Raw genomic sequence first — 21,658 nt, forward strand, 5'->3', positions numbered from 1 at the left:
GCTGTGGTGTATCGTCCTCCTGCACCTTATTCTGAGAAGAATTCCCTGACTTTATGTCAAACTTAGCATTGAATTCAGACAAAGTCATTATAGTCGGTGACTTTAACATCCATTTGGACATCAATGATGATTGGCAACTGCGTTTAAGTCGCTTCTGGATTCAGTTGGCTTCTCTCAGAGGGTAAACAAACCCACTCACACTTTTAATCACATCCTCGATTTAGTACTCACTTATGGAATAGAAGCTGACCTCATCACAGTTCTTCCTCAGAACCCCGTCTTGTCTGATCACTCCTTAATTACATTTGAATTTACTTTAACAAATTATATCCTACATGGGAAAAAATCCCGCTTCAGTAGATGTCTATCTGACACTGCTGTTTCTAGATTTAAGGAGCTTATTCCAGCAGAACTTGCTGCCACATTTTGTCGTAACATAATGGGCGGTTATGCTGATTTCACCCCCACCCAGGTAGACTATCTTGTGGAGAGGACTGCAGCAGCACTCCTTGGGACACTTGATGCCGTAGCTCCCCTGAAGAAGAAGGTTATCAACCAGAAAAGAATAGTTCCCTGGTACAGCCCAAAGCTGCGTGCCTTCAAACATACGACCAGACAACTGGAAAGGAAGACACATTCCAGCCAGCATGAGGAAGACCGCCAAGCCTGGAAGGATAGTTTATTAATATATAAAAAAGAAATCCTTAATGCCAGAAGCACTTACTACTTATCCTAAGAAGAAAAGAATAAGAACAACCCCAGGTTCCTCTTCAGCACCGTGGGCAGGCTCACCAAGAACCATAGTGCTGTTGAGCCATGCAACCCCCAACTCTCAGCAGTAACGACTTCCAATCTTTCTTTACTGAAAAGATTTTGAACATCAGAACAAAGATTGCCAGTAATGGAGGACAGATTACAGTTCCCATAGAAGCACCTCCCAGACTTGGTGCACACTTGGAAAGCTTCTCCCCCATCGACCTGTCAGAATTAACTTCTGCAGTTACTTCCTCCAAGTCAGCCACTTGTCTGCTGGACCCCGTCCCTACAAGACTACTTAAGGATGCCTTCCCCCTCGTCAACACTTCTATATTGAACCAAATTAATCTTTCCTTAGTGTTATGAGTTGGGTGTTTGTTAGGTATGCTTGTGTTTTTGTTCCATATTTTTTGTTGTTTTCCTCCTAACTCTGCGGGGGATGTGTGGCCAAGTGGTGCAGCAGGCCCACTGCGCACCTGAGGCTCATCTCCCTCATTATTCTCTCTGCTTTTAAGCAGCATGGTAGCGTGGCCTCGCTGCCAGATTGTCATGGTCCTTGCCGGACTCTCCAACCATCTCTCCCTTGTATCTCTAGATCGCTTGCCTTGTTAGTTGTTTCCTTGTGTTTGTTTCATTGTATTTATCTAGTTTCTGAGTTTGTAGCGTTGTTTTGGTTCTTGCATCGTTCCTGTAGTGTTTCCGTCTTTAGTTAGTTTTTCCATAGAGTTAGTGTGTTTTTTCCTACCTGCTCGCCACGGCGTAGTTGATTGTTTAGTTTAGGGCTGATTTTGTGTTTGTTTCGTACTAGGAATTGTTTGTTTATTATTGTAGGTTGTTTTTGTCCTTTACTTATAAAACCTTCTCTTGACCCAGATGTGTTAGCCAACGATAGGCCTATATCAAACCTCCCCTACATCTCCAAGATCCTTGAGAAGGTTGTCCTGGAGCAGCTACATGAACATCTGCACAGCAACGAGCTCTTTGAAGCCTTCCAGTCTGGATTCAGGGAACACCATTGCACTGAAACAGCGCTGGTCAGAGTCTCTTATGATCTTCTTATAGCTTCGGACAGAGGTCTTGTCTCTGTACTTGTACTTTTGGACCTCAGTACTGCATTTGACACCATCGACCACAGCATCCTGCTACGGAGACTAGACCATGAAATTGGGATTAAAGGACCTGCCCTAAAATGGTTTGTCATATTTACAGTATCGGACAGGTTTCAGTTTGTTAATGTTAAAAATGACTATTCAGAGTAGAGCAGAGTTACATACGGTGTACCACAGGGTTCAGTTTTAGGACCAATACTCTTCACTCTTTACATGCTCCCATTAGGTGACATAATACGGAAGCAATCAATCAACTTTCACTGTTATGACACGTAACTCTACTTGTCTATGGAGCCAGGCAACACAAGCCAGTTTACTAATCTGCAAGACTGCCTGAAAAACATGAAATCCTGCATGTCTTCTAACTTCTTACTGCGAAATTCAGATAAAACTGAGGTCATCGTGTTTGGACCTAAACACCTCAGGGACACACTCTTGAATCGGATCACTACTCTAGATGGCATCACCCTTGCCCCGAGTACAACTGCAAGGAACCTTGGGGTCATTTTCGACCAGGACCTTTCCTTCAGCTCCCACATAAAGCATCTGACTAGGACCGCCTTCTTCCATCTGCGAAGTATCGCTGAGATTAGGAATATCCTTTCCCAGAGTGATGCTGAGAAACTGGTGCATGCATTTATCACTTCTAGGCTGGACGACTGCAACTCTCTCTTGTCAGGATGTCCTAAATACTCTTTAAAGTATCTCCAGCTGGTCCAGAACGCTGCAGTGAGGGTTTTGATGGAAGTTAAGAAGAGAGAACACATCTCTCCCACTTTAGCTTCTCTCCACTGGCTTCCTGTAGGATCTAGAATCGACTTCAAAATCCTTCTGCTTACTTACAAGGATGATAAAGCCCCATCGTATTTGAAAGCACTAATTAGTCCCTACTGTCCTACCAGGGCACTCCGCTCCCAGAATGCAGGTCTTTTAGTGATTCCAAGTATCTCTAAAAACAGACTGGGAGGTAGAGCCTTCAGTTACCGGGCTCCTTTACTGTGGAACTAGCTCTCTCCATGGGTCAGAGAGGCAGACACTCTGAAAGTTCGGTCATAAAGGAAAGTCTTAAGCCTGGACTTAAAAGTAGTCAGTTAGGACTGGTTCAGGTAGCTCTGAACCATTTATAGCTATGCTGCTATAGGCTTAGACTGCTGGGGGACACATCCGGATACATGAAGCCCTCTCCTCTCCTCTCCTCCCTGCACATTTTGGAACTGTCATTACTATTACTTGTTGCGCTTTGTTATTTGGCCTTGGTGTCTCGCAGTCTCTCTGTGTTTCCACAGATCTAACGGAGCTCCATCTCTCTGCTCCAACCGCCGCTGCATCACCCCTCCTACACCCCCTTTCTTTTGTTTTTTTCCCTGCTGTTACACCGGCCTGCACTCCCCTCCCATGAACCAGTCTACCATCCAGTCCCCCATCAAGCTGGCTTGCTCTCCCTGCCTCCCCTACCAGAAGCTTCCTTCTTCAACTGTTATTAACATTTCCATGTTTCCTACATTTTGTATTGAAAACTGTTTTCTTGTCTGTAACATCGACTGCCCGTCTGTCCGTCCTGGGTGAGGGATCTCTCCTCTGTTGCTCTCCCTGAGGTTTCTCAGATTTTTCCCTGTTAAAAGGGTTTTCTATGTAGTTTTTCCTCAATCGATGTGAGGGTCTAAGGGCAGAGGATGTTGTTATGATGCCATGTAAAGCCCTTTGAGACAAACTGTTTGTGAAAATAGGCTATTCAAATAAAATTGCCTTGCCTTGCCCTTGCCTTGCTTTGCTCCCACAATGCAATACGTGTAACGCACTCTACCTGATTCACAGTAAACAGAGATACAACTCGAAGCAACACATCAGTGTCGCGTGTTGTTATTATACAGCTTATTTTATTTCTGAAAACTTTATTGACTGCGGAGTTACCTTTACAATATATTTCCCAAAGGTTGACACTAGGTTAACCATATATTTTAGGGAGGTTTTACTCCCTTGTGTTATTGACAGGATCACCTTTTTTTTCTTTTTTCTTCTCTTATTTCCCTTTGCTTTTACCAGGGTTCCTACAAGTTTCAACAAGTCAAATTTAAGACCTTTTTTAAGACTTTTTGAATGAAATTTTCGACCTATTCGTGACACCATATGATAAGTTTTGGTCATTAATGGAATGGTTGGATGTGCTGAATCAAGTAGATATATAGATGAAAAAAGAATCTCCAATGATGCATGGCAGCACCGACCAATTTGAAAAAAAGGACAGATACAGAAGTCTCAATTGCACCATTTATTTTGGCATTGAAAAATGAACACTACCACACTCCTTCCCCACAGAGAATGCAATTGGAATCGGGGAGTGATTTTGAAAAGTAAAAAAAAAAAAATCATAATTATTTTTTTTAAAAAGTAAAAAATTAGTGTGTATGAATTAGTGTGCATATCAGTGACATATGTTGTATTGTAGTACCGGAAACCTGGGCAGCGGTAGCGGAGACCTGAGTCGCTGGAGGAGGTCGAGGCATAGCAGCAGGTGCTATTCTTTGGGGGAGACTTAAATTGTACTCTTGACCCATATATGGACAGCTTATCTACGAAACGGGTCCCACTCTCTAACTCAAGTTTACTGTGGGAGACTTTAAAAGCGTATCTGGGGGGTTGTATAATTTCCTACATGGGCCGCAGATACAAGCTAAATAAAGCAAAGCTTCTAGAACCAGGACATCAAATTAATCAGTTAGATAAAGAAAAAGCAAGCCACCCCTCTTTGGACAAATATAAAACTTATTTTGCAGTTGAGGCTCCAGAAGAATCAGATTGCTTCAGCAAAGATTTCAAAATCATTTGTCTACCAAAAACAAAAATAGGGCAGCATGGTGGTGCAGTGGTTAGCACTGTGGCCTCACAGCAAGAAGGTTCCGGGTTTGAGTCCCGGCTCAGGCGCGGGATCTTTCTGTGTAGAGTTTGCATGTTCTCCCCATGCCTGCATGGGTTCTCTCCGGGTACTCCGGCTTCCTCCCACCGTCCAAAGACATGCAATTTGGGGACTAGGCTAATTGAATACTCTAAATTGACCGTAGGTATGAATGTGAGTGTGAATGGTTGTTCGTCTCGATGTGTTGGCCCTGCGATGGACTGGCGACCTGTCCAGGGTGAACCCCGCCTCTCGCCCGTAGATGCTGGGATAGGATCCAGCCCCCTCGCGACCCTTACTAGTAAGGAATAAGCGGAAGACGACGATGGATGGAAACAAAAATATTTTGAATTTTGGGAGAAGCCCCAAAGATTGCTCGCCAGACAATTGCGTAAACTGGAGAACAATCGCACAATCCATAAAGTCAAATCTAAGGATGGAGACTGTCTCATTTCTGTGAAGGATATCAATAATCGTTTTAAAGAATTCTATGAAACACTCTCTTCCTCCAAAACTAATGCAGATCCCCATTGTATAGCAACCTTTCTTGATAGTATTAACCTCCCTTCTCTTACACAAGAGGAACAGACCTTCTTGAAACAATGCATCACTCTGGAGGAGTTATAAGAGACAATTAAAACTTTAAAAGGAGGCAAACCCCCAGGGCCTGATGGCTTCCCTTGTGAATTGTACAAAATATTTGGCGACATGCTTACACCATATATGCTGAAAATGTTATCTCATCCCATTGAAAATGGGTCTTTACCACCAACAATCAATGAGGCAGTTATAACACGTATTCCAAAAAAAAGATAAAGACCCAGAGGAGGTTGGAAGATACAGACCTATTCCTCTATTTAATTTAGACCAGAAAATATTGTCTAAAGTCCTAGCAAACAGACTTAATAGATATTAGTGTACGCTTGTTCAGCCTGACCAGACAGGGTTTGTCCTTGGCAGAAATTCTTTCTCAAACCTCACACGCATTTTCAATATTATGTACCACACAAAATTAAAAAGGCTCCCCTTTGCAAACTGAAATGAGCTGGTGGGCTTGCTCTCCCTAACCTCTGTTTCTATTACTGGGCCTCTAATATGAAGATAGTTTCAATGTGGTTTGATAACTCAGCCAAATCCCTCGCTGGCTACAACTGGAGCAGCAGCATTGCCACCCATACAGTTTGGGTGTGAAGACCCTGTCTCCAGTGGCTCTAGATACAAGTGTCTACCATGGAAGCATCACTATACATAGCACAATTCAAATCTGGAAGAAAATTAGGACACCCTTTGAGATCAGTCATACTTCTTTTCTACTCCCATTTGTTGGGGATCCTTCATTCCTGCCGTCTTAACTTCATAAATTAATCTCACAGTGGAAAGATTTGGGTATTTGCACAATCGGATGACCTTTACTTGTATGGAACCTTTGCTTCATTCTCCCATCTGCAATAAAAATATCAACTACCTTGGAGCAACTTCTTTAGATTTATGTAAATCAGAGACTATATATAGACTATATAATATAGGGGGTGGTGTGGCTCAGGGGAAGAGTGGCCGTCTCGCAACCAAAGGGTCGCTGGTTTACGCCCTTTTTCTTATTAATAAAGTGTTCTCTGGACAATCTTGATATTTGCACTACTGTTCTTTAAAGTACTACAGTATATTGTTATACCTTGTATACCTATTGCTAAAAAAAAAAAAGAAAGAATGGCCCAGTGCTGGCCAGGGCCAAAATAAAGAAAAGTGTGTTACCAATAGACGCCTGGTCTCTTTTAAACGCCCGGGGTCCACATCGATTTTGCAAAATAAACGCCCGGGCCACTAATTGGTCATTTACGGTACTTTCAAAATGCGTTGTCCAAAGCCTGATCAAGGGGCTAAATTACAGGATTAGTGCTGGGGAGTGATGCAAATAATGGTGCTTTGGTTTCAGATTGGTTTCAGGAAATATAACTTTCCTTGACTAAGTATTCTTGAAAAACCACATTAAGATATGCAACCTGAGGCACAGAGATTTTCTGAGCACATACCAGGTCCACAATGTCTTTTAGCTGCAGGGTCAACTGCCACACAACATCTTCGTTATCTTTCACTTTGTCACCAATTACGAGGGGCAGCAGCCTTAGAAGATTCCAATTGTGGACAGCTTGTCCTGAGAGCTTCGCTGCTTGAGGACTGACCTCACATGGCTTTGTTAGAGCATCAGAGGCACAGTAATTGAACTGCTTAATACGCCGATTGAGTGTGGAGTAAGTGAACCATGCCTTTTTCTTTACAAAATACTTCAGATACAGTGCTACATTATAGGACAAAACACCCTCAAAGATGTTGTATCCCAGTCAAGGCGGCAAACCTGGTTGACAGACGTTAAAGTACTTTAAAGAATTAAATACTGACTTGAACTTTACATCTTCCACCTCCAGGTCCCGGTCAGTAACGAGGCACTCAATAGCTGAGTTGTATCTCTCAATTGTGCGCTCCGGTCCGCACAGATTTGGGTCATCACCCTGGAATTGAGATCGGGTTATTACACAGTACCGACAAAAATATTGTGATCGACTGAAATTTTCAGAGAAGCCACCAATGCAATGGGAGCCCAAATTATCTCCAGCAATACAATACAAGGTCCCTTTCACAACAGTTTCATCTGATAATAAAATCCCATTCTCCCCCAATTCCTTCAAGTCTGCTTGTAATTCAGAAAACACCTTCGCATGTCCAAATTCTTTGAAATCTTTCTCTCTGCACAGTAAAACAAGTGACGTGGTTTGTGTCTGACCGTACATGAAGTGGCAAATTGGCAACAGATGCATAGACAGCTAATACCTTGTTTCTCATCTTTACCAAGATGCCTTTGAAGTTGTTAACCCTTTAGGCTCTGCAAAGTACTATCTTGAGACATGATGGATTCTGAGCAAAAAAAAAGATTCGATTTAAATATCTGACCATCATTTATGTCACTTAGAACATCTGAAGGAGACTCATTTGAGTGCTCTCCTGATTTCTGCCACAAATCTGACTCAAGCAAAAAATTGAAAGTCTATCTCACAGGAATATAATAGGCAAACCTGTCTGTTCTGTTTTCATTTCTTTCTAAAAACGTTTTCTTAGGCTCCACATAGTTTATTTTTTTTAAGTCTGAGCTTGTGTGTATGCTGTCCCCCTCTCTCTCCTCTCCTCTCTCTGTCTCTCCTTCTCTCCCCTCTCTCTCCATCTCCTTCTACCGCTCTCTCTCCTACAGCTTAAATTTACTGCTGGCTGCTGGGAAAACTGGTACCTATAAATTGAAATAAGGAAAACACCTGTATGTCACCACACATATTCCATCGGAAATAATTGTGAGACATTTAAGATATCTGCCATTTCAAACTTGATTTTGGCCTCCTGTATGTGTCCAAAACTCACAAATTTTCCAGGAAGGTCAGGTCTGCCAAAAATTTAATTTCTTTTTATTTTGCCCTAAAAAAGCAACACAAAATTGCTAGCGCCCACTACAGAGTGTCACAACTGTCGAATTTGTCCTATCTGTATGAAATTTTACACATCCACGTATGTCAATGAGATCTTTGATTTTGCACTTCTCTGAAATTGCACCCCAGTCATTTTTAACATTTGCACATCCAGCTCAGGCTGTGTTTCACTGACCGGCCTCAAACCAAGCCCAGAATACTCAAAACTTTTGAAGGTGCTGCACAATTTATCTTGTGACTCCACCCAAAAGGGGCGTGGCAGGCAAATCACATGTTTTGCCATGACAACGTAGTCATTTTATGTTGACAACAGTCCAGCCCCATTCGGACTGATAACAAAGTTAACCCTGTATGTGAAAGTGCCACCTACAAGCAACAAAAAGTACTTCTGTCTCTTGTATTTCTGATACAGACGTGTGGTGACGATGATACATTATAAAAAAGTATTTGGCAACGTCAAAGAGGGTGTGGCCATGGCAACACCTCGACTTTCATACTTTTTTGAAGGGAAACAAATCCAAGCTATCTGGCTGCGAGGGGTGATGACAGCCAGAGAGGGCGAAGGTCAAGGTGGAAAGAAGTGGTCAGAGAGCTGTAGAGATGTAGTTATGCATTACATAGCCACTGCTACCATGACAAATTATGTTAAACAGGTTAATATGTCATTCAGTGGCCTAGGATGAGCACAAAGGCATCAGTTTGGTGTCGCTTTGACCTGTTCTATAGGCGGGCCTTCAAGTTATCGCCTTTTGTAAAAATTCAAGTGCTTGTCATTTGCAAAAAAATGTACCAAATGACTTGAAACTTGGTGTGTGGCCATTACTTTTGGACAGATTGATAACTCAGTACACATTTACAAAGCTCAGTCTTTCTACTGCTGTCCTACTGACCTCCCTGACCTTTGCCACTTTTGAAGGTCGCTCAGCTCTGAAACTCAGCACACTTGTCATATTCCCCATCACAATGCATATGCTGAATTTTCAGCGATCTGGCACAAAGTTTGCATGAAATATTAAAGAAAAGCATTTCCCCCCCTTTTTCAAGGCTTCTTAAAATTTAGCAAAGAGGATGCAATGGGGCCCCAATAGAACAATACGAGAAAATAACCCCCAAACTGGATGTCTCATTAGGGAAGGGGCATACACACTGACACCCTCTTAAATCTGAAATGAGTACGTAGATTCTTGTCTAAAAGTTAGTTAAATTAAACATGTTTTTACTTGAAATCAACATAAAGATACAATATATTTAACTTCTTTCTGTAGCAATTACGGTACAATTTTGCTGAATGGTTAACGGTCCTATACTGTAAATTAAAATGTACAATATGCAAAATCTTTAATTTAAACAGTCATTATGTTAATTTTAGGGTATTTGCATGCTTGTGAAATTACGGTATTTGCGCATGCATTTTTACAATTTTTCAACATTTTCAGTTAAATAATGTGTTTTCTCCATATTATAACCATAAAAATTTGGGTTATGTACCGTTTCTCAATTTACAGGAATCTTCTGCATTTACTACAGTGATGAACTATTTTTGATTTTACAGTGTTTTACTGTTGCTACTTCACAATTGTTTACCATAATATTTACAGTCATTTTTAACAGCGTATGCACCGTGCAGAATAGATTGGGGGGGGAGATTTAATTGTGTTTGTGTATCAAGTGTTAATTTCTTCCCTTTTGTTTTTGCTCTTCTTAAAAGAAAAAGAAAACGTACGCTGAAAAAGAAATGTACACTGTGTTACAGCTCAAATATATTCTTTCATAAAATATATTTGGCAAATAAAGGAAACCTTACAAGCAAAAAAAAAAGAAAGAAAAGAAACTCTAGGAAGCACAAGTAACCCTGCATCCTGTGAGTGAAGGGTTCTAGCTGGATAATAGGGGACTAGGAGCTCTGTCAAATATGAAGGTGTCAGCCTGAAAATGACAAAAGCATGAACAAGTTTTTCTGCATCTTATTGAGACAGGATGTGCCTGATCTTAGTAATGTTACATAAATGAAAGAAAGCAGTCCTAGATATTTGCTTAATGTGGGAGTTAAAGGACAGGTCCTGATCAAAGACAACTCCTAGGTTCTTTACGGTAGTGCTAGTGGCAAGGGTAATGCCATCCAGGGTACCTGTCTCATTAGATAGCGATAGTTTCTAGGGTGTTTTGGGCCCAACACAATAACTCTAGTTTTGTCAGAGTTTAATAAAAGTAAATTATGGGTCATCCAAGTTTTTATGTCCTTTAGACAGGCCTCCAGATTACTAAACTAATTTGTTTCATGTGGATGCATTCGTATCATCTGCATAACAGTGAAAATTAATCTAGTGCTTCCTTACAATGTGACTGTTGTGGCGAAAAAAGGTGGATGAGAGGAATCAGAGGACTGAGTCTCAGGTGTCTGATGGGGAATCTCTTTATTCACAGCGACGGGCCCTACTAGCAATGCAGACAGAGATATCTTCCAACGTTACAGAATACGACATACCTTTTTATACTGTTGTCTGGCTGTGTGTGTGTATGTGTTGTAGATAGGGTGTCTCTAAGATGTTTTGGGCCCAGGACAATGACTTCAGTTTTATTGGAGTTTAATAAAATGATTTATTAAACGATGATGGCTGTAGGTGCCATGTTGAGGCTATAGGTGCCATGTTGTCAGCTGATGGCAGGAGGAGGTGAATTTTCTCTCTAATAAGGACAATTTTGTCATTAGAGAAGTCCATGAAATCTTTGCTGCCCAGGGAAACAGGAATTCTAGGTTCAGTAGAGCTGTGGATCTCTGTCAGTCTGGCTCCAGGACTGAAGAGGAACCTGGGTTGTTCTTGTGTTCCTCTATTAGTGTCGAGTAGCAGGCTGCTCTAGCTATACGAAGGGCTTTCTTATAACTTTTAAGGCTGTCTTGCCAGATGATGTGAGACTCCTCCAGTTTGGAGCAGCACCATATTCTCTCTAACTTCTGGGTTTTTTGTTTAAGCTGTCTGGTTTCTGAATTGTACCAAGGTGCTTGTTTCCTTGGATTTATAGATTTAGTTTTTAGTGGAGCAAATGAGTCCAAAGTTGATCCTAAGGTGCCTGTTGCACTATGGATAAAATTATCAATTTGGGAGGGACAAAGGTTGACAACATTTTCCTCTGTAACAATGGGACACGACACTGAATTAAGCGCCACTGGAATCGCTTCCTTAAATCCAGGTGTGGCCTAATCAGATAAACATCTGGAAACCACTGTTTTCCTGAGTGGAGTGTAGTTGATTAGAATAAATTCAAATGTGATTAACTGATGGTCTGATAAAAGCGTTCTGTGGAAACACAACAAGATGTTCAGCTTCAATTCCATATGTTAGGACGAGGTCGAGGGTGTGGTTGTGATGGTGAGTCGGTTCATGGACAGACTGATGGAAACCAATTGTGTCTAGAAGAGAGAGAAATGCAGCACCCAGACTGTTGTTATCAACATCCACATGAATATTGAAGTCACCTACAATCATGACTTCATCTGATTTGAGAACTAAACTGATATAAACTCTGAGAATTCAGATCAGAATTCAGAGTCAGGACCAGGAGGACGGTACACAATAATAAATAAGAGTGGCTGTATTGTTTTCCAGGCTGGAGGAGACAAACTGAGAATCAGGCTCTCAAATGAATTGAAACTTATTTTGGGTTTGGGATTTATTACTAAACTTTTGTCAAAAATGGCAGCAACTCCACCTCCTCTGCCAGAGCCTCGGGGAATGTGAGTGTTAATGTGACTGGAGGAGTGGATTCATTCAGACGAGTCCCCTCTGTGTTGGAGTAACATAGCTATTCTAGCTAGCTAGACTAATGTTAACTAGCTTAGCCAGGTTTTGGGTAGCCCTGTCAGTGCATTGCCTGGGCTACCTTGTCACAAGCCGTTGGTGGTAACTGCGTGAGTTTACCACCGACCGCTATCTTCTAACGTCTAGCTACTGGCAATTTGTCTTTTTTTCAATAGACCTACAAATGGTAACACTAATAGTGCAGTGAGTGAGTGTGCACATACGATACGGTAGATTTGTGTGCGCATACCGGGAGTGGCAGGATTGAATAAAATGGAAAATGGGTGTCTAAAAATCCACCAGAATGCAGGAAATTAAATGTATGAAACTCAAAATTTTCTGGGGGAGGACCCCCAGACCTCCCACCTAATTTTTGGTACAACCTAATACTCCAGTGAAAGCTATGCGCCTGCACAGCAAATTTGAGAGTGTTAATTCAACTCGTAGGGAGTTAAATTCAACACTTTAAAAGTGTCTATATTGGTCCACTCTAGATCGAGTTAAAATTACACTTTGGAAAGTGTTAAAACAGTTAACACTGTACAGAGTAAGAACAACACTGTCAATAGTTGAAATGTAACACATATCAGTATTGAATTTACTTAACACTAGTGTGTAGTGTTAACTTTTAACACTATGAGTGTGTCTTTTTTAACACTGCATACGATTTAAATTATATTAACACTATGGAGAGTGTTATATGTAAATCAAACCTACCAAAAAAGACAATCAACACAAGTTGCAGTCTGAATTGTTGTTATTGTATTTCAAATAAGCACACCACATAACAGCACTGACTTTGCAATAACAACACAGGTCACACAATATGGCAATGGGGCACAAGGTATGTTTTTTCACTCATCTCATTTGAAAATTGTTTGTCATAGGGTCTGTGATAAATCAAGTCTTTAACTGGGAAAACAGAGAATGACTCTCCTCTCTCATCAATGCAGTATGCATTAAAATGATCATCAAAGTAAATGGTGTCCACTGTGCATGTCAAAAGGAAAGCTTGCTCATTATGAATTATGATGTTGGTGATTTTCCTGAAAACAGGAATGTCCACATTGGTTCCTGTACAAACAAACATACCGATCTGATATTCAGTTCTTTAGTTTTTTATCCAGTTAGTGGTTGATACTTCACTGTATGCATTTAGATTAAAGACGGGACTTAAAACCTCACCACCATCCAAGCTATCAATAATTTCTTTCTTCGATGGACCAAACTCAAATCTCTGAAAATCAAAATTCTCCCAGTGGTAAGCTAGCTGTCTCTGATGTTGTTTCATCAATGCTTTTGTGATATTTTTGAAAATTTTCACTGATCTTTTCAAAAAATTATGCTTGGCCTCAAACCTCATACACCATACATGTAGAAGTGGACCTATTTTTCGAATACAACGCGGGTAATGTAGCATGAAATGATGCTTTGGGATCAGCCTCTTCTGGGAAAATAGAGATTTGAACGGCTTGTGGTGGTCCTTAATCAAATGTTTTAAATAGTATGTCATACCGTCAGTCACTATGGGTGAAAACACAATATTCACAATCTGAATCAGGAGGAGGAGCAAATTCCAGTGACTGTTATTTCTTTCCACAACATCGCCAAACATAAGAGGAGCATTTCTCACAAGACACCACGATTGAATTGCATTTAGTCCAAGATCCTTGCTTGCCTCATCCATTTTCAACCCACTTGGTCTATTTTTTCTCTCAGCATAACCATAGTTGAAACTTTGTATCCTCTGTGACAATGATTCCAGAGACAGATACTTCTGGTTGACAAGATATTGAAAGACAAGTTTCAACTGCAAAAGTACACCATTACATACATACCTGTAAATATCTCACCAGATGGTCAACAGCAGCTTGACATGAACTGATTTTAGCACCCTGCTTATGGCCTTTGGAGGTAGGGGGAAGCAAATGAACCAACAGTAGAATGCTTGACAAGTCACTGTCCCAGCCTAGGGAGAGAGGAGGTGAAACATCAGACATTAATATCATAAATAATTGAAACAATAGAATGAGCAGAGTTAACTAGACCCACCAGAGTCCTCCTGCACAGACAAGAGTTCTACTATGTGCTCATTGGAGGTCAGCTTTCTGCAGTCTGTCAGGATCTTAGGTCTGAAAAAAGTAGGCCATTTTGTCAAAAGTCTCCCTGACACCTCCTCTCCAAACATCATGGTGAAGTCTTGGTCAATCTAGGGAAAGCACACACATTTTCATGTAGGTTGATAGGTTGTGCTGGTGTAGGACCTCCGGGACTGAGTTGCAGTGTTACGCTGAACCGTCTTTATCCTCCATGCCAGGTAGCCCGATCCGCTCTGTGGGTCATAGAAGTGTTCCTGTAAGATTTAAAAAAAATTAAATGTAGGGTGAGTTCACATATTTTGCATGTCTACTCTATGAATTCACATACAATTTTTAATTTACAAACTGACGTGTCCATTTTCTGAGTATGGATCTCTGAGGCTGGGAAATAGAGAGATGATGCCCAAAGCATATTTAATCCGCACCGAGACGGGTGGGCTCCTCCTGAAAGATAAACATTACATTACTGCTGCATTTCGTTTAGTGATTAAACTATCCAAATTTTACTGTTATTAGTGTAGTTGAGTCTCTCAAGTTGTTAATTTTATATAATGTTTATCATTCAATATTTATTTCTGTCATTAGAGAAATTATGTAATAAAATGCTTTACTGATGAACAATGTCCTAAAATTAGCGTACTTTAAAAGAAAAAAATTAAAGTAGTACAAATATAGACACTGAAGTCTTACCCATGAATTTCAACCATGTCGGCGACAAGAAGGTTTACCAGCTGTCTCCTTGTGCTATCCATCAATGTTTTCATTTTATCGTATTCATCCAAAATGAGCTGTCCACCCGGTTTAGCTTGGAGAGCATCTCTCACCATCTAAAAGATCAGAAATCAGAAAATTAGCAATTACATCCACCATCCTTACAACATCCAACAACAAAACTAATGTAACCTTTGATAACTAAAAGTGTTTGTTACAAGGTGCACACCTCTTTTGCTGATTCTCGTTCAGCATGGGTTCTCTTTCCTCCATTTGTTTTAATAATGACAGTTGTATCTGATGAATCAGAGGATAGTAGCAGCGAGGAATCTCCTGACACCGATACAAATGAGCTGTCCGACATTGCTGACTCAGATGAAGACTGAGATAGATCAGGTTGAAGCACAACTGTAGATAGATTTTTTTAAAAATTGACACACACACACACAGACAAAAGATTAGTTCTCCATAATATTCATTATTGACAATCCATTCCTTCCCTAACAGGGTGAGTCTCACCTGTTGACTTCTCTTTTGTCACCCTAACACTAAGGCTCCCTGTTTGCAAAAGCTCCTCAAACACATCTGCGTCAATCTCTGTCCCTGATTCATCTGTCACGTGCAGCTCAGTCTCAAGAGGAAGCTCTAGCTTCTGAATGACTGTTAAAACATTAGACATTAAAGTGAAGAAGCATTTAGGACCAATTCAAAAAGTACTTTTTGATTTCTTCACAGACTGTTACTATATTGGTTATCAGAAACACACAACTCCATAATCTAAGATATTTATATATAACACAAATTCAGTAGGTAAAATAACAAGTAGTCAAATCACATGTGAGAAATGATGACGACCTTTCTGAAGAAATATGCTGAAGTCTTCATAGCCATCTTCAGTCTCAGCCACTTTGACGTATTTTTGAGTTTCTCCGAATCTCACTTTCACCAACATGATGCTCTATGAAGACACAAAGACATTCATGCAGCCATAAGTTATAGTAACCTTACTTTCACCATGGATGTAGAGACACTGTTAATGAAGCTTGGCCTGCATGTTACCATGACGGTTAGCTAACGTTAACACTAATGCTTACAAATCCGACACGGATACATCACCAGGGCGCATAAACGCGGTTGCAACGTTATTGTTAATATACATAGATAGCGACACCCTGCGTAAACGTTACCTTACAAGTTATATAAAACATGCATTTCATCCGTTTATTCTCACCGTGTGGCAGCTGTTGAGGGTTTGTGACTGCTCTGTCGTTTGCTCCAGCTAATGTTAGTTATTGGAACTAAATTAACACTCGAAATCTGATACAAACAAATGCAAAAAGCCCGGTGTAGGACTGCGGCTGGTGTGGTTGCTCAGTGTGTTATTGTTACATCAAGAATTCACCTGGCAGCTTGTCCGGCTAGCATCTCTCTCTGCAAACAGGAGCTCAAACCCCCAGCCCAGGCTATTAATCCATAGTTTGACATTTTACTGTTAAAACCAATAATGCAACTAACTAAGACTAGACCGTAACTAATTAATATGCGCGGGCGTTGCTTGCTCTCCGTCAAGACGACCCAACATTTTTTCTGACAGACACGACGTCCCGCACACATGCTACATAAGCTAACTTTAGCTATCGTTTGGTCATCACAGAATGTAGTTAGGCCCTCCAGAAAAACGCCATTACGTGATCGCATAATTCAATGCATAATCACCAAAAAGGTGCAAATTCCACGGGGAAAAATTAATTCCCAAAAGGACGTATAATTCCCGCATAATTCTCCGATAAACACATATTTCCGAGGTAAATATGCGAATATGTATCGATCCGCGCTATCGCGTCCCGCCGCCCCCCGACTAAATGTGCGGGAGCCCCGCATATTTTCCACGTATTTGTCAAATCTCCCGCATATTCCACAACTTCCCGCAATTTCACCGCATAAAAGCACAGAAAATCCCGCATAATCAGTAATTTTGGCCCGCATAATCAAAATTTTTGGCCCGCATAATCAAAAATTCCAGCCCGCGTTTTTCTGGAGGGTCTATGGTACATATAGCGTGTTATCCAAACGTGTAAATTATAGTTACGTCCAGCTAACTGTGTTATATTCATTGACATCGACACGTATGCACGCTAAGAAAAATAGCTTGCGGCAATCATGCTAACCTTGACAATGGACGTCACCTTGTCACGCTGTTAGCCGCATACTCAATTCTACTTATCATCGTCATAAGTCGACACTGCTGCATAGAAAATATGGTTTAATAGATAAGAAAAGAAGATAACAAAATATGCATGTCGTTTACTTACACAAATCCAGAGGCAAAGAGTGCGAGAAGATTAGAGGTTGTCTCCGCTGTCCCGCTCGGATTCGCCCCGCTCTTTAGACACATACGTCACGGAGCTGTTGGGATGCTGGGAGAAACTCTGCCGAGCGTTGATTTTGAAAGTAACACTGATCGGAGTTGCTTGGATTTAACTACCCAGAGTAACACCAACTCTTTTGAGAAATTAACTGTCAAATAGTTGAATTAGACTAAGCAAGTGTTGAATTGACTCTGTATTTTTAACACACAACACTAACACTGGAAATTTAACACTTTTGAATTTGCTGTGTGTAAAAACACCAGCACAGAGTCAAGTCCCTCATTTGATGCCAGTAAGAGGTCATTGGTAACTTTGACGAGTGCTGTTTCAGTACGATGATAAACCCTGGAACCTGACTGGAAATATTCTAATAAGCTGTTGCTGTGGAGAAGTCACAGAGCTGTTTAGCAACTGCTTTCTCCAGAATTTTGGAGAGAAAAGGAAGATTTGATATTGGTCTGTAGTTGGCCAAAACTTCTGGATCAGGGTTGGTTATTTTTTAGAAGGGGTTTCATTGCTGCTACTTTAAAGGACTGTGGGACACAACCACAAAGAAGTGGCACATTCATCATATCTAAGAGAGAGGTGCTAATTAGAGGTAGAGAGTCTTTAAGCTGTTTAGTTGGATAGGGTCTAGAAGTGAGGTGGATGGTTTAGAGGAGGAAATTATTGTACTAAGTTCATGAAGGCTACTGGGAAAAAACTACCAAAATGTATGTCTGGTCCTCCAGCTGCCTCTAAGTTTTCTAAGGTTGTGGGAGCCATGTTGTCAGCTGATGGCAGGAGGTGAATTTTCTCTCTAATAAGTTGAATTTTGTCATTAGAGATGTCCATGCATGAAATCTTTGCTACCCAGGGAAACAGGAATACTTGGTTCAGTAGAGCTGTGGCTCTTTGTCAGTCTGGCTTTCGTACAGAAGAGGAACCTGGGGTTGTGTTCCTCGATTAGCGCAGAGTAGTAGGCTGCTCTAGTTTTACAAAGGGCAATCTTAAGGCTATCTTGCCAGATTGTATGTGACTCCTCCAATCTGGAGGAGCACCATCTTCTCTCCAGTTTCTGAGTTTTTGTTTAAGCTATCTGGTTTCAGAATTGTACCAAGGTGTTTTTTCCTTGGATTCATAGTTATCTTTTTTCGTGGGGCAATCGAGTCCAAAGTTGCACCATAAAGTACCTGCTGCACTATCGATAAAATTATCATGTTGGGAGGGACAAAGGTTGACAACAGCATCCTTTGTTATAATGGGGCATGACACTGAATTTAGTGCCAATATAATGGCCTCCTTAAATCTAGCGACGGCCTGATCATACAAACATCTGGAAACTACAGTTTTCCTTTGTAGAGTGTAGTTGATGAGTACAAATTTGAAAGTGATTAATTGATGGTCTGATAAAAGCGCATTCTGTGGAAATACAACAAGATGTTCAGCTTCAATTCCATATGTTAGGACGAGGTCGAGGGTGTGGTTGTGACGGTGAGTCGGTTCATGGACAGACTGATGGAAACCAATTGAGTCTAGAAGAGAGAGAAATGCAGCACCCAGACTGTTGTTATCAACATCCACATGAATATTGAAGTCACAAACAATATTGACTTTGTCTGATATGAGACATAAACTGATATAAAATCTGAGAATTCAGATCAGAATTCAGACTAAGGACCAGGAGGACGGTACACAATAATAAATAAGAGCGGCTGTATTGTTTTCCAGGCTGGATGAGACAAATTAAGAATCAGGCTCTCAAATGAATTGAAACTTATTTTGGGTTTGGGGTTCATTACCAAACTTATGTTTAATATGGCAGCAACTCCACCTCCTCGGCCAGAGCCTCGGCGAATGTGAGTATTAATGTGACTGGGAGGAGTGGATTCATTCAGACTAACATCCTCATCATCACCAGCCAGGTTTCAGTGAGACAGAGCAGGTCAATACAACTGTCAGATATAAATTGATTCACTAATTCAGTTTTTGGCATCAGAGATCTGATATTTAATAGTCCACATCTTATTTTTATATTCCTTTGAGATAATTTAGGGGTTGTGTCAATTTTGATTAGGTTTTTCTGATTGACTCCTCCACAAGTAGAATTGGAGTAAATAATCTGACGTGATCTGGGGACAGACACAGTCTCTATGGAGTTTTGGGTGCGTAACTGCCCCCTAGTGAATGCTCAGAGAAGCGTGTAAGACAGCAGCTCTGCTTCCTGGTCTGAACTCTGGGTTGTCAGGGTTTTAGTTCTATTATAAACTGGGTCATATATCTAGAAAAGAGTGCAGCTCCGTCCAATATGGGATGAATGCCATCTCTCCTAATCAGGTCAGGTCTCCACCAGAAATTTTTTCAATTATCCATGCCACCACGACAGCCAGCTATTGAACAATGACATGCGACTAAACATGTCATCGCTGGTCCAATTAGGCGGGGTCCCACAATCCAAAGCCATGCAAGAGGGGACTAGGTTCCTGCATGTGTTGTATCGGCCCAGTGATGGACTGGCGACCCGTCCAGGCTGTACCCTGCTACTCACCCAAAGGCAGCTGGGATGGGCTCGATCCCCCCCCCCGCAACCCTTAACCAGATAAGTAGTGGAAGATGGATGGATGGATGAATTTGTTCTGAAACTGCTCCTTTCTGCCTCCTCATACATTTCTTCTGTTCGCAAAGTAGTGGCATCACAATAGCTTTTCAGCATGACCCTTTTTATTTCATTATACTGGGGTTGATAATAAGATTACTTAAATGAATTACTTAATTACTTAAATGTATTTAAGATAAAAAAAATAAGGAAGAATAGAATCAATGGTTAGCAATTAAAAACGACAGGTAAAGGGACTCTCCCCCACTTCCTCTGACAACTCCAAATATGTAACCATATATACCACAATATATATAAACTATGGGTGTCAGTGTTAACGCGTTATTAAGTAGTTAACCCAACGTCCCTTTATCGCTGATATTTTTTATCGTGATTAATGCGCACGGTGCTTTTTGACCCTTTGACCATGCCGTAGTGAACATAAAATCGGAAGTGAACGCACCACTCGTCACACACACGAGATGCAGCCGGCTGCAGCTTGTAAACAAAACAAAAAAACTGAGAGCAGATGACCGTTAAGGTAGGACTAACATGGAATAGAATACATCAGTTTTAAATGGAAAGTTCAACTTCAAAGCCCTGCCAGATGGCAGTCTCGACAGGAAAAAAGTGATATGCATACACTGTAAAGCTGAATTTAGTTTCCACCGGAGTACAAGCAGTCTTAAATATCACTTGTCCGCAAAGCACACAGCTGATGCAGAGAGCCCTCCGCTCCTTTCTGGCGTAAAACAAACCACAACCATTGGAGGCATCCACCACCCGCAATATCCCCACTACATCATTTGAGTCCTGTTCTGTATTGCACTGCCCCCTGTTTAATGAGCACATTATTCATTGTTTTTATTTAATTTATTCCATGCGTCACAGATTGATGCAATGCATCAGGGTCATCATTTTGTGTTAATGGCTTAATAATTCAAGTACTTCAGTTAGTACTATTAATCATTACTATTATATTTGTTGGGCTTGAGTTTATAATTTTTTATTTTTTTATTTTACCCTGTGAATCTTTTGTTTTGGGGCGACACGGTGGTGCTGTGGTTAGCACTGTCACCTCTCAGCAAGAAGGTTGTGGGTGGAGCCCCGGCTGGAGCACGGTGTCATTCTGTGTGGAGTCTGCATGTTGTCCCTGTGCCTGTGTGGGTTCTCTCTGGTACTCCGACTTCCTCCCACAGTCCAAAGACATCAAGAGGGAACGAGGTTAATCCAGACTCTAAATTGACCGTAGCCGTGGCTGGGAGAGCCGTGACCCTTAACAGGAGAAGAGGGAGAAAATGGATGGATGGATGGAACTTTTGTTTTGTTTGTACTTTTGGACAGTACATTGCTCCAACACTAATAATCATGCTGCATTTGCAGAAAGCAACTATTTGCCTACTCCCATGTTGATATGGTTAATTAAAAAAATGAAAAATATCAGTTTAAGGTAGATTTAGAGCAAATAAAAATATGTGATGTGTTTTTCGTGAGTTAACTATAGACAACGATGCAATTAATCGGATTAATTTTTTTAATCGACTGACAAGTCTAATAAAAACCTATAAGTTGCTGATTACGTTTGATTATTGTAATGACCTTGTGTGTGCTTAATCGCAAGTATTCATGATACGTTAGGTAGTCGGGGGTCAGTGGGTTAATTGGGAAAAGTACCCAAGACACCTATGAAAAATGGTGACTTTGGTAGATTTGGACTGGCCAGGATGGGTTAAAAGGGGGAGGAGACTCCTCAGTATCCAGGTATAAAAAAAGAGAGCAATGAAAAGGTATATAAGGCAATGTACTGGGTTATTGTGAAGTTCATTCCAAGATTGTTTGTATTTCTGATGCTGTAGAGCACAATAAACTCTGCAATCAA

At 41.0% G+C, this 21,658-nt stretch overlaps 1 protein-coding gene and 1 pseudogene across 2 annotated transcripts in view; one reads left to right on the forward strand and one right to left on the reverse strand.

Annotated features, from left to right (window-relative positions):
• The window catches only part of shisa8b (shisa family member 8b), an 89,561-nt gene that overhangs the window by 49,495 nt on the left and 18,408 nt on the right, over positions 1-21,658 (forward strand). The gene's annotated exons all lie outside the window — the stretch shown is intronic.
• On the reverse strand, positions 12,774-15,914 carry LOC147239323 (uncharacterized; annotated as a pseudogene). Its single transcript, XR_015111472.1, has 7 exons — positions 15,691-15,914; positions 15,355-15,495; positions 15,065-15,243; positions 14,815-14,951; positions 14,475-14,568; positions 14,197-14,378; positions 12,774-13,383 (listed from the first exon to the last, which is right to left on the reverse strand). The product of XR_015111472.1 is annotated as an uncharacterized LOC147239323 (transcript).

This window comes from Aulostomus chinensis, chromosome 23, assembly GCF_037954235.1.
Source record: "Aulostomus chinensis isolate RoL2024-O1b breed Wild chromosome 23, RoL_Achi_v1.0, whole genome shotgun sequence".
Taxonomy (NCBI): domain Eukaryota; kingdom Metazoa; phylum Chordata; class Actinopteri; order Syngnathiformes; family Aulostomidae; genus Aulostomus; species Aulostomus chinensis.